This window comes from Lactuca saligna, chromosome 6, assembly GCF_052625555.1.
Source record: "Lactuca saligna cultivar CGN05327 chromosome 6, ASM5262555v1, whole genome shotgun sequence".
Lineage (NCBI taxonomy): Eukaryota > Viridiplantae > Streptophyta > Magnoliopsida > Asterales > Asteraceae > Lactuca > Lactuca saligna.
In genome coordinates, this window is record NC_136422.1 from 24,513,520 (window position 1) to 24,527,500 (window position 13,981).

Consider the following 13,981-nt stretch of genomic DNA (forward strand, 5'->3'; position numbering starts at 1 on the left):
GTCTAGGGTAGGATAGTGTACCTCCTCCTTATAATCATAACTACATATCCATCCCTATGACACAAGACGAAATTGACAGGGAGGTACATCTTCGATATGGAAAATGAGCTGTATTTGTGTCAGGCGGTATTCAGGTTGAAAATACTAATGTTTCTGCTTCATGTGCAGGTAAAGTAGCAGAAGATGAGAACAAAGAGAAAACCATTGAACAAACCAACATATCCTTGAACTTTGAATCTGTTGCTTCGAACTCAACTGCTTCTGATCAACCTGCCATTGAGAAATACAGGCCACCAATTCCATCGAAACAGAGTGCCTCCTGCAATTGTGCATGTGGGAAAAATCAGAGACAAGGAAAAGATACGCCACCAGGGGCAGGAAGAAACAACTTCACAGTGAAGAAAAAGACATGTTTTCACTATGGAACACCTGGTCATATTGCCCGAAATTGTCCAAATCGCGCATACGTTCCCTACTACGCACAAGGATATCAGAACGCGCCAAGAGGGAGATACTCTAAAAGATATCCCTCGAGATCACGATCAGACATTGACGATTGGAATGCCAAGAAGGCTAAGAATGCAACTCCCAAGGCCAAGAATCAAACTCCAAAGGACAAGAATCCGAATCCTAAGGGAAAGAAGGGAATGTCGGCTAAGAAGTTCAATCCAAGAGATGCTCCCGTGAAGCCAAAGTCAAAGTCATCTCAACGGCCGACATCAAGATCAAAAGCAAGTACTGAGCCACCCATCAAATCGAAAAAGAAATGGGTTAAACCCAACTACAAATGGGTTTCGAAGGCTCAAACTCCCAAATCAACTAACGACTCTAATATTTCTACATCTTCTGTTTGCGATAAGCAGGGCATGTCATAGGAGAGAGTACCGTGCAAGGATGAAAAAGGTAGACCCAGTTTCAAAATGGACTGGGTTCCAAAGACCAACCGATCCCGCTCTGTGTCGGAGCAGCTATGGAGGCTTAGCATCAAACTTCGATTTGTTGGTAGTGGCTGTTCCTAGCACATGATGGGAGGCATCTCTCAACTGTACAACACTCAAAACATTGTTTGGGAGTATGTGTCCTTTGTGGGAAGGGAAGAAAAGAAGGGATCACATGGGGTTAGTACTTAATGATATGAAGAATTTTCGGATCTGTTTTGAGATTATGCTTGTTGTTCTCAGACCTTCTGAATGCAGATTCAATCGATGAATTACGGTTTGTGTTTTCTTCTCTATACTCCTAAATTTTTCTTAAGCTGATTCGCTTTAAAGAGTAATTTTTTTTAGGATAATTTAAATTTGTGCATTTATTTTCGTTTCTCTACTATGTACAAATTTAGGGGGAGAAATAAAAACAAAACAAAAATTAAAAAATTAAAAAAAAAATCCAAAAACATTACAAAATCAGAAAATCCAAAAAAATATGGTGTAAATGAAATGTGCTTGAGGGAGATGTTTTGGGAAATGAAATCAACAAGTGATAACGGGCAATCTGAATTTGCGTAATATACCTAAGTTGAATCGTCTACGCTCTGTGCTCGATGCGTTGGTAGGCACGAAAGATTTTAAATGGACTTGACTAGGAAAAGTTGAACCTAATGAATTTAAGGACTTGACGAACTTTGACCTAGTTAGATCCGTTTAACCTAATGTCACGGCGCTCGGATAGGTTGAGCAGGGAGATATACATGAGAATCTACCAGTCACATTAATTGAACCCGTACTTGGAACCGTGGCTTAACTTTTCCTTGATGTGCAGATTTTGTCCTTAATTCTGGTTGGATGGGGTGATTGGTAAATTACAATAAATTAGGTATGTAGAAAATTGTTTTCTTTCTTCCTATTTGTTAGTCATATGTTGTCTCCTTTGCGTAACCTCAAATCCGACCTGGTACACAACATATGCAACTCTATTTCTCTGCAGGTTAGATATATGAAACTCCTCTTATCTGTTAGCCATATGTTATCTCCTTTGCGTGACTTCTAATCCGACCTGGTACATAGCATATGTAACCTTCTTCTTCTCAATCCTTCTGAAGTAATAAGTTTCTGAATCTATTCTCTCTCTGAATGGTTGTATGCTCATCCGATGTAATGAGTACTCTGGAAGTTCTTGATTACTAGGGCATATCAGGAAGCGGGAAACACGTTCCAGTGCACTTAAAATTGAACTCATACAAATTATCTATAGATATCGCTGCTCAATTTAGGTGGACAACAATATCATTGGTCGTCGTCAGATGAATGGTCCTTAAGATATAGTATCTAAGGAATTAGGATCATATATAAATTTTAGGATTTTAAGTTCACCCTGTCTTGTAACAAATAGTATGTCCTAAATCTGTCATAATTTTTCGTGTTTAAGTGGACCACAATACCAACGATCGACCAGACAAAGATGTGAATATGAAAGGTACCGACAAGTGGATAAAGATTTTCTGAAAACTTTGATCCCAAATCACTCTTAAAGTTAGATATCATTTTTATTTTTGTTAAAAATTAAAAAAAAATCAAAGAAAAATCAAAAAAATTGAAAAAATCCAGAAATAGTGTTATTTCTGTTTTATTTCTTGTTCAGAAAAAAAAAATTGTTATTTTTGTTTTATTTTTTTCAGAAAAATCAAAAATCCAAAAATATTTTTGTTTCTGTTTTAATTTGTGTGCTAAGTTTTCTTTTAGTTTTGTTTTGTCTTGAAAAGTGATTTCAGGTATAGATAAGACTCATGGAGTTTGTGTTGAAGATTTTTGAGCCAAAGCCTCATTCGTGAGCATCGAAGAATTCGCATTCGAAGGAGCAAGAAATGAAGATTATTCTTTCGACATTCAATCCTTCAACCCTATAAGAAAGGTCAAGCTGTACTTGAAGATTATGTAACAGATTGCATTGAAGCATCCTCAATCAGTTTGCTGCTATCTTTGTACCTGTTGAAGTGATCTAGAAGATTTGTTCTCTCTGATGTTCTCTCTGAAGATTCTCAAGCTGAAAGCGCTATATTTCAAGAATCAATACATCAAGCCTCCTCACCCAACGTGCGTTCAAAGCCAAATTCTGAAGAAAAGCCCAACTGCTCAATATGAAGTCATTCATTGAAGATTAATGTTGAAGCCAAGTTTCCGATGAAGAATAACAAGAAAAGTCAGCTACTTTTTAGGGGGAGCTTGTTGGATTATTTAAGAAAAGAAAAGAAAGCTATAAACCAAGGGGGAGATTGTTAGGTCAAAAATATGGTTTATACTTTGCTTTTCTAGTTGATTGTAATTTTCTGTAATATTTTATGAGTTTACGGTCAGGTTTATGGCCAAGGGGGTGTTTACGGCCATAAACATGTTTACAACCGTAAACCCTGTTTACGGCCCATGTCCACCAGCCCATATTCTCATGTGTGTGTGTGTATATATATATATATATATATATATATATATATATATATATATATATATATATATATATATAGGGGTGAGGGGTGTGAAAAGGAGTGATGAACTGAATAGAATGAAACGGAAGCTTATGTGTGTGTGTGTGTGAATCTCATGTAAAGGAGCATCATTCCAATCTATTCAATACATTGAAGATTCATATTATTCTTCTTCTCATTCTCTTCTATTTGATCTGACATCATACGTTTGATTGGGATTCCGCACCATCAAACGGATCTGATTGATACACAGGCAGATTGGAAACTTACAGCATATTAGTTATATCTTGGATTTTAAGAGATATAAGTTATAAAGCATTTTGTACAAATCAATAGTGCATAAATAATTCATTAATATTTGCCAAAGCACTTGAATTACGGAAAGTAATTAATAAATTCATTTTGTATCAAAATGAAAAAACTAAAATATTAAAATAATGTATATAAATTAATTTGTATTTCTTAAGCTAGACACAAAATTCATTAATTTACATCAATAGTGTAAATAAGAAATGTAAATATAAGTTATGAAAATAAATATTTTATATAAAAACGGTAATTTTTATTACATAATAACTAATAATAAAATTTAATAATTATTTCCCTTAAGAAACTATTTGTCAAAATAGTTATTTATCATCGCCGTTTTATGTGGGAACTCGTCTAGTGTTTGTGTGTATATATATATATATATATATATATATATATATATATATATATATATATATATATATATATATATATATATATATATATATATATATATATATATATATATATATAGTTTTGGTTGAAAATAATTATTCTATTGCCATTATCTATCACATGTAATGTTTTATACAAATTTGATACAAAATAATAAAATAATTTAAACTATATGATAACATAAAATTAGTTAAAACTAAATTTATTAACGATCTCTAACTATAGTTTACATGTATAGATGAGTACAATTATATGTAATTTTTTATATAAGTGTTACTTTATATTTAAATTGTATACTTATTTAAAGATCATGTTTCTTACCGACAAATAAAGATATATGGTGATAATCTTATATTATATTATAAAACATATTAGTTATATTTTGAATTTAAAAGGTATAAGTAATAAAGTTTTTTTTTTTTACAAATAAATAATACATAAATTAATTGTAAACAAAATAAAAACAATAATTCTGGTAAATTAAAAAAACTAACAAAATTAATTTAGTGAAAATATTAAGAATATTTATTTTTTATTTTTTGAAACAGAAAATATTAAAAGAAATCTATTTTGATTCATCTTAAAATTTTTTTAATACATATACCTATTATTTGAAATTTAGTGTTAAAATTTAATATGGATAAAAAGCTCTCCTAGTTCTCTTGAGTAAATATAGTTTTCTTATGTAGTTAATTATATATATATATATATATATATATATATATATATATATATATATATATATATATATATATATATATATATATATATATATAACGTCCGGTTCGTAGTATGTATTTTAAATCAAAATTATTCACTTTTGTATTGAAACTCGACAAGTTGGAGGACTCAAACTCGTCGAGTAGGAATGGAGTTTGGATGTCGGATGTAAGGTCTATACGACGAGTTGAGAGCCTCAAATCGATGAGTGACTGCCAGAGTGAAACCCTAATTTTCGGGGTTTAGCACCTTATTTAAACACCTTAACCTCCAAAGTATGGCCTCATTTATAACCTCCACCGTCCCAAACCCTAGCCACGAAACTCTAATGCTTTGTATGAGCTTGTGAGATATTTTTGAGTGAATCTTGTGTGTTTGAAGTTTGTGAAGGAAGGAGAAGCTTGGTGATTAAAGAATAAGCCAGTAGATCCAGAGACACCATTTCATTCTCATCATTTTCTGGTAAGTAAGTCTCAAACTTGCTTAGTAAATTCTTAGATCTCTTTCTTATCATTTTATGGGATTTTTGGTCCAAGAAGCATAACCTTTGGGAAATAGACGTCCCAAGTGAGTATATCATCGGATCTGGAATAATAGAGGGCTTTCATGGCATAAAGGTGCAAACTTTATGGCCATTGAAGCCCAATGCAAGCTACAGGTTGTCATTTTGGCCTTTTAAGCTCCAACAGGCCAAGCATAGAGAGAAAGGTGGAAGCCTTACGTATTCATGTAGTGTCTAGGGTCCAGATCTCAGGTTGTATGCTTTAGCTTGGAGTATTGATTGCTTATGGACCAAGATCTAGGTCCTAAGGAGTTAGGGTTTGAGCTAAACCCATTAAGGAAGGCTATTAACGGGTAAAATTGGAAATTTTACCCTTAAAAGGACATTTTCAATATGTGAATGAAGTATGGAGTTTAGGTCTGAATGATAGGAGGTTAATCCATAAAGATGGCACAACAGACTGAACAACTCATCAAGTCCATAGAGGAACTCGAAGAGTTGGGTCGAAGTTTCCCGATTCTGTAAAGGGAAAAACTTGGCGAGTTCAAGGGTGACTCGACGAGTTGACTGGAGAAGTCTCGATTCTGTGGATATGAGGAACTCAACAAGTTGTGAAAGAACTTGACGAGTTAGATCGCGATTTCAGGGTTTATGATTCATGAAACTCGACGAGTTGATGGACCAACTAGGCAAGTTTAGTCAACCCAGGATGTTAACTTTGACCAAACGGTTGACTTTGACCAGGGTGTTGACATTGACTTTGACTTTGACCAAAGTTGACCCTTAAGGGGGTTATGAATATGAAAGGGTAATTTAGGAGATCCTTTATGTGTAGGAGTCTTATTGGAGTTGATTTCGGAGTCGAGGACAGTTTAGCTGCTTCACGACATTTGAGATGAACTACCTTCTAGTAGGAGTGGGTTGAAGACACAAATGTCGGCCTACAAGAATTTGATTATAGTTGAGAAGATTGTCTTTATGATAATTGTCTAGTATGCCACTATTTGGTTATGCTATTATGTGATAGTGGTAAGCAGGGTAGGATAGACCCTGTTACCGGTTGAAAGAGACCTAATTGGAGGCCAGCACCCAGATATGCTAGGTAGTATGTGATTTATGTGTATATGTTAGGGTATTATGTGGTAGTGGTAGGGTGAAATAGTCCTTAGTTATCAGTTGAAATAGACCAAAGAGGTAGGCCAACACCCAAATATGCTAGGCAGTTACCAGTTGAAAGAGACCGAAGGGGTAGACTAGAACCCAGATATGCTAGGCAGTTACCGGTTGAAAGAGACCGAAGGGGAGGCCAACACCTAGATATTCTAGGCGTTATGTTATTGTATGGTATTTGGTATGATGGGGGAACTTACAAATCTTTGTACTTACAGTTTTCAGTTTTGATTTCAGGTACTTTCTCTTCGAATGGAAAGGAGCCAGCATGATCGCAGTGCATCACACTATATTTTCCGCACCAGAGATCTTTGGGATTTATACTCTATTGATGTGTTATTATGACATGTTTTGACTATCGATACATTGACTTTTTATATGAGTGGTACTATGATTGTTTTTTTAGACAAATGGTTTTAGAATTTTTTAATTTAAAATGAAATTTTTGACCTTATATTTTGGGATGTGATATATATATTGTAACGACCCAATTTTCACGTCTAAAAATTTCGTTTTTAAAACATTACTTTAGAAAACATTAACAATTAAAACATTAATTAGTTAAACCATTTCACATTGACAACCAAGTTTAAAATCCATAACAGATAACAATCAAAATATCAGAGTATCAATCCCAGGTAAAACACATAAATGCAGAATTAAGGAGTGCGTGTGTGATGAGCCGCTACCGCGCTTGCTCCTTTCCCTTAGCTGAGGAAGTACCTGAAACAACAACTAAAAAACGTAAGCACAAAGCTTAGTGAGTTCCCCCAACCTACCACATACCATGCAAACACATAACACAATTACTGTCAGTCTATTCTAGGGTGCCTGACTACCCGGTACGGCCATTTTGGGGCGCCGACTACCCGTGCGGCCATTCTGGGGTGCCGTCCTACCCGTGTCAAGCTATTCTGGGGTGCTGACTACCCGTCGGTCCTGACAACCGATCCTCGGGGACTAGTCCCCTATTACTACCTCTATTGCATATAGCATAACAAGCCAGCATGCAAACATATCATCATACATTGTCAGACATTTCTGGTGTGTCTGCACTACCCTTCGGTCCTAACAACCGATCCCTATTCTACCACATAAAACAGATCATGCTAGCACATAACATATCAGGTATTAGCAAACCAAGATGATATCACAAAGACGATCATCTAACAACAACTCCTACTGGTGGGCCGACATTGTGGCCGTAGACCCACCGCTACTGGAAGGTAACTCACCTCAAAGTAGCTGCTGATCTGATTAGGAACTGACTGTCTACTGTTGTTGCTGCGGAAATCCTCCGGTTGCAATTCCCACAACATACTCAATCAATTACTACTAATTATCCTTTGGGTAAAATGACCATTTTATCCCTGATCATGTCATAAGACAAGGTCAGAGTCAACTTTCAGTTGACCCGACTCGCCGAGTTGGCTCGCCAACTCGCCGAGTCCCTAGCAAATCATTTGACCTGAATCCCATCCCTACTCGTCGAGTTGGGCGCTGACTCAACGAGTTCTCCTTCTAAACTTGAGGTTCAAGCCCTTCATCCTACTCGCCGAGTTGTATGAACAACTCGCCGAGTTCATCTCCATCCGATGAACACTCATGCTGAGACTCGCCGAGTTGTATGAACAACTCGCCGAGTCTGTTCTTGATTTATGAAGATTGCCTTGGACTCGCCGAGTCCTTCCATTGGTGAGTTTAGCTTCCAAATCACCGAGTTACACCCTATGACTCACTGCTCACACTCGACACTACAAAAAGGGGACGACTCGGAGACTCGCGAACAGACTCACCGAGTCACATGAACGACTCGCCGAGTCATTGCCATGCAACCACTAAATACACAGATTTGCTCGATTCTAGTCCGTGCCATTCACAGATCTAGACTCCTAGAACATGAATCACACGTAAAGTTTCCAACTTTACGTGTAGATATTCACCAATACGGGTTTTAGGGTTCAAAATGCACTCAAAATGGTAGATCCAAGGTCTTCATACAGTGAGGGTCCATAAAGGCTACAGATCTGAGCTCTTGGAGCTCAATCATGCCTAGATCTAAGGGCCAAACAGCTTATTACGAAATACTTAGCACATACAAGCTTGGGGAATGGCTCGAGAATGTCTTAAATGAAGCAATAAGCATAGAAATAGGGTAAAAACGGGATATACCTCAATGGAACTGCTGAGAGAACACAATGGTGCTTGGATGGCTTCCCTTCTTCTGGATCTACTTCCCTTTTTCTTCAAAACCTTCAAGAGCACACAACAAATTCTTCAACTCTTCAAAGAACAAGCTTAAACGAGGGTTGGGAGCTCTGGGGGGTGAATGGGGGCTGGCCTGGGGCGGATGTGTTGCTTAAATAGGGTGCAAACCCCTGAAACTTAGGGTTTCATCCAACAGCGGTGACTCGCTGAGTCCAGAATATGGACTCGCCGAGTCGCCAACTTAAACATGTCCCGTGTCCCGTCCTTACTCGGCGAGTCGGACCTATGACTCGCCGAGTCCAAGGCTAAAAAGAAGGAAAATATTTAATAAGATTTACGTACCAGGAACCAGGTGCTACATATATATATATATATATATATATATATATATATATATATATATATATATATATATATATATGGTTCAATTGAGAAAATAAAAAAGGTTGAAAATAGGGGAATCATTCTCAGCCACTCATTTTATTCAAGCATAAAAAGACACGGTGGCAAACTTGTAAATATGAGAACAACCTTCAATCTCAAATACGTATCTATAGTTCAAACCAATTCATCGTTCATCATCCAAATTTCTTCTCCAACTTTCAACAATCATCCAGATTTCTTCAATTAAACCATAATCAACATCATCCAGTGCTAATCAATCATCGATCTTCGTCAATAATCAACACGATTCAACAGTTAACAACAAAGATTCGTTTTTGGTTCTTTTAATTCAACCTTCAATTGTGCTTGAATACGATCAGATCTTCAACATCTATGATTAATTATACTCCCAGCGTTATTAGATCAACATCATCGATAATCAACAAAAATCCACTTCATATCATTCATTCAACATCGATTATCAACTAAAACTTGAAAATTGAGGTTAGAAAAATATCAAATCGTTTTTTTTTTTTGAAAAATTTCATATAATTCTCTATCAATCTACTCTTTTGTAGATTTAAATAGTCAAAATATCATGTTTCTAACATTTTTAAAAAAAGTTAAATTGTATGCAGTCCAACTGTTTGATGAAATACATGAATTAAATTAGCACGTTATATTCATATATGAATATGTTTTCTCAGTATATGATTATTAAAACAAAAAACCAAATATGCAAGTCTGCATGTTATTCATATGTGAATAACATATAAAAATTATATATATTTGTGAAAATACCTTGTAATATTCATATGTGAATATACTATGTAATATTCATATGTGAATATATTATCTAATATTCACAAAAGAATATACTATGTAATATTCACATGTGATATACCATGTAATACTATTTAATATTCAGATATGAAAATATTATCTAATATTCATAAGTGAATATACCATCTAATATTCACAAGTGAATATATACTATGTAATATTCATAAGTGAATGCATCGTCTAATATTTAAATATGAATATACTATGTTTATTATATGCTATATTCATATATGAATGATACTTAAACTGTAAAAAAAATAATTAATCATAGTTTTTATTCATAACTGAATAACAAATGTACTGTAGTAAAAATCTGATTCATTTTTATTCACTTATGAATAACGATAGCTGAAAATATATAAAAAAAAAAAAAATTATTTTATCTTAAAACTATATCAATATGGATGTCTATTTGTAGAGAATAAAAAATCATGAATTTTGGTATATTTAAAATCATTTTTCGATAAAAATAGTTTTTAAAAATTAAAAAAATCGAAAAAAACTATGTTTTTGTATAGATTAAGGTAATGATTAGCATAGTTTAAGGAAACATGTTTTGTTCGAAAACACATGTCTATTTATTTTCCATTTCTGCTGGTACGACGGAGGCTTTTGCAGCAAAAATAAATGAGTGGCTGAGAATGATTCCCCTATTTTCAACATTTTTTTTTTCTCAATTGTACTCCTCTCTCTCTCTCTCTCTCTATATATATATATATATATATATATATATATATATGTGTGTGTGTGTGTGTGTGTGTGTGTGTGTTTTAAAGAGGAATAATATGTTAAAACCTAATTGTCCTAAATGACAAAATATTACGTATATCCTATACATAAAACTCAGAATAAATATAAATGACATTTAAAAAAATCCCAAAAATCTTAAAAAAAATCCCAAAAATCTTTGAAAAAAAAACCTACATATTATTTCTTTCAAATCAATCTTTGAAAAATTACGATTTTTTTATTTTAAAACAAATTAAATAATACATTTTCTTAAAACAAATTTTATAATAACTATTTTTTATTCTTTTTTATTTCAGTTATCTTGAGTTTAGTTTTATTTAACTTTCTAAATGCTTTGATTGAATAAAGGGTTTTTTTTTTTGTAATTTCTTTAATATTTAATTTTGTAACTTTATATATATTTTTTGATGTTAAGTTATTATTTATCGTTATTAAAAAGTTAACAAATAATATATTATAAGAGATCGTTTAAAATATAATATAAATTTTAAAAAGAATATTTTTATTATTCGTAGTTCAATTATTAATTTTTTATTAAAATTTATATTTAAATATTTTCTTTTGATTTTTTTATTAAATAAATGATTTTTTCATTTGCTTTCTCTTACCCTTTTTCAAAATTGCTACAACTACTTCTTTTTAGTTATTGGTTAAAATTTTCATGGTCAATGTAATCATAGGTCATAAGTTATTTAATAAATATTTATTAACGGAATCTGAAACAAAAGTTAAGTTATAAATAAGATAATTTAAATTTGAATAACGTGAAAACGAACAAAGAAAAAAAATAAAAAATAAAAAATATCTCAAAAACATTGATTCCAACATTTTTTTTCTTGTCGAATCTAATAAAAAAAATTTCATTAAGATGTAGCTGATAGATTCTAATATTAAATAAAGAAAATAATAATCGATTAATAGTTTTTTTATATATTTTGTATTAAAACGGTGTTAGAATAAATTATATATATATATATATATATATATATATATATATATATATATATATATATATATATATATATATATATATATATATATATATATATATATATATATAGGTGCGGTTCAATAGATAACTATTATAAACTATGAACCAATTAACCAATCTTCTTCTGAACTTTTAGAGCTTATTTTCTTATCGAAAAAAAAAACCTAAAAATACAAAATTGCATAAATTTTCATCATTTTTCAGAGAGTGTGTGTGTATATATATATATATATATATATATATATATATATATATATATATATATATATATATATATATACTATCTTATAAAAGAAATATCACTATTTCTAAAAATAGATTGAATATAATAAAATTATTTTTTAATACGTTCAAATCATTAAGCTAATAGTACAAGTACTCATCAATAAAATAATATTAAATTTTAAAATGTGTTTTGAATCCCTATATTTCTCAACAAATTCTATCTTCTTCCCTGAATTTCGGATAATTCAAAATTTGAAACCATCAGAAAATACATGTTGATTCAAATATCCATTCTGCAGATGGCTCTTTCTTAACATGTTTTTATTTTAATCCTTACTTGTAATTGATTTTATCATTTATAACTTTTTGTATTTTTATCTTATAATTATATTGGGTGAAGGCTTTATTATATCATGTTTGTTCCTAAAAAGGTTTTTAGTATGTTTCTTTAATGTGTTGGCTTTGCAAGTTCAAAGAACTCAACCAAGAGGGTGAGTTAGAGTATTGTATTATCATTAGTTTGTATATTTTGACATCTTACTTTTGCAATAAAGAACGGTTAAACACAAGATTTGACATGATTAAGGTAGTTTGTATATTTTTCATCTTGTTTAGTCTAAAAATGAAACATTTTTTCATCATTGGTCCTTATAATATCAAGTTTCATCATATGGACTTCCTTATTACGGTGATTATTGTCCTTATTATAAGGTTCTACATAGATTTTGTTCAATATTTTAAGGTTTCGAGAATCTAAATCAATATGAATCCTTGAATTACATATCATCGTTGAAAATGTTTTAATTTGTGACCAAACTTGGTTTAAAATTATAATGAACAAGTTGACACCTGAGTATTTTGGCATTCTGAAAGGTCTATTTATCGACTTTTGAATCACAACACCTGATATTCTAAAGGTTTATTTTTATAAACTATTATTTATATATTTTAGCATTTTACTTAGTAGGATATTAAATTAATAAAGAATTTAAGGAAAACGAAAAAAAAAAAGAGACGATAAACAGTACAAGTGGTTTGGGTATGTATAAATGGAAGTAATAACCATTTAGGGGGTGTTTGGCAAAAAAGCTTATTGCTTATTACTTTATTAGCTTATAAGTTGATAAGTAAGTGTAGGGTAACTTATGAAAAAATAACGTATTAGAGGTTCCCCACCGGAATAAGTTATTTTAATCCAAACACTTTTTTAACTTATAGTGATGTTGAATCTAATAAGTTGTTTTAAAAAAACTTAGCCAAACACCCCCTTAATATGGTATGGTAATGCTCTTGAAAAATAGATGTCATTTAATATTCATTTCTTAAAGTGAACGCAAAATGGTTTTAACTCTAAAGAGATCAAATTCTTCGCCGTCCGCCGCTTTGCGCTGGTAGACGACTAGTATATATATATATATATATATATATATATATATATATATATATTTACACACACACACACTTTTTTTAGACAAATTCAGAGTGTAAATATGTGATGATTGACAATATGAATCTGAATTCACACATTTAATCTGAAAAATATATAATTTATTTTTTTGGGTTCTCAATGTGTAGTTATGAATTTAAATATTTTTCGTTTTTTATTATTAATTTTTATAAACAATAACTCAAAAACTTGAAAAAAACATTTGTTTCCTTAGAGAACTATTAATAATGGATCTCTATTAAATTATTATATATATATATATATATATATATATATATATATATATATATATATATATATATATATATATATATATATATATATATATATATATATATATATATATAAGGGTGGGTTTCAGTAGAAAATCATTATTAACCATGAAAATAATGAACCAACTTCTTTTCAATTTTAAAGCTTATTTTTTAATAAACAAAAAACGAAAATACAACAGTTCATAATTTTTATCCATTTTCCAATGATATCAACTTCAATAAAAAAAGTTTTTTTTTTTTTTGTTAAATTCACCGTGTGAATCTGTACACATTCACAATGTGAAACTAATTTCACACGGTGAATCTAAAAAATATAGAATTTATTTTTTAATATTAACATTGTGAA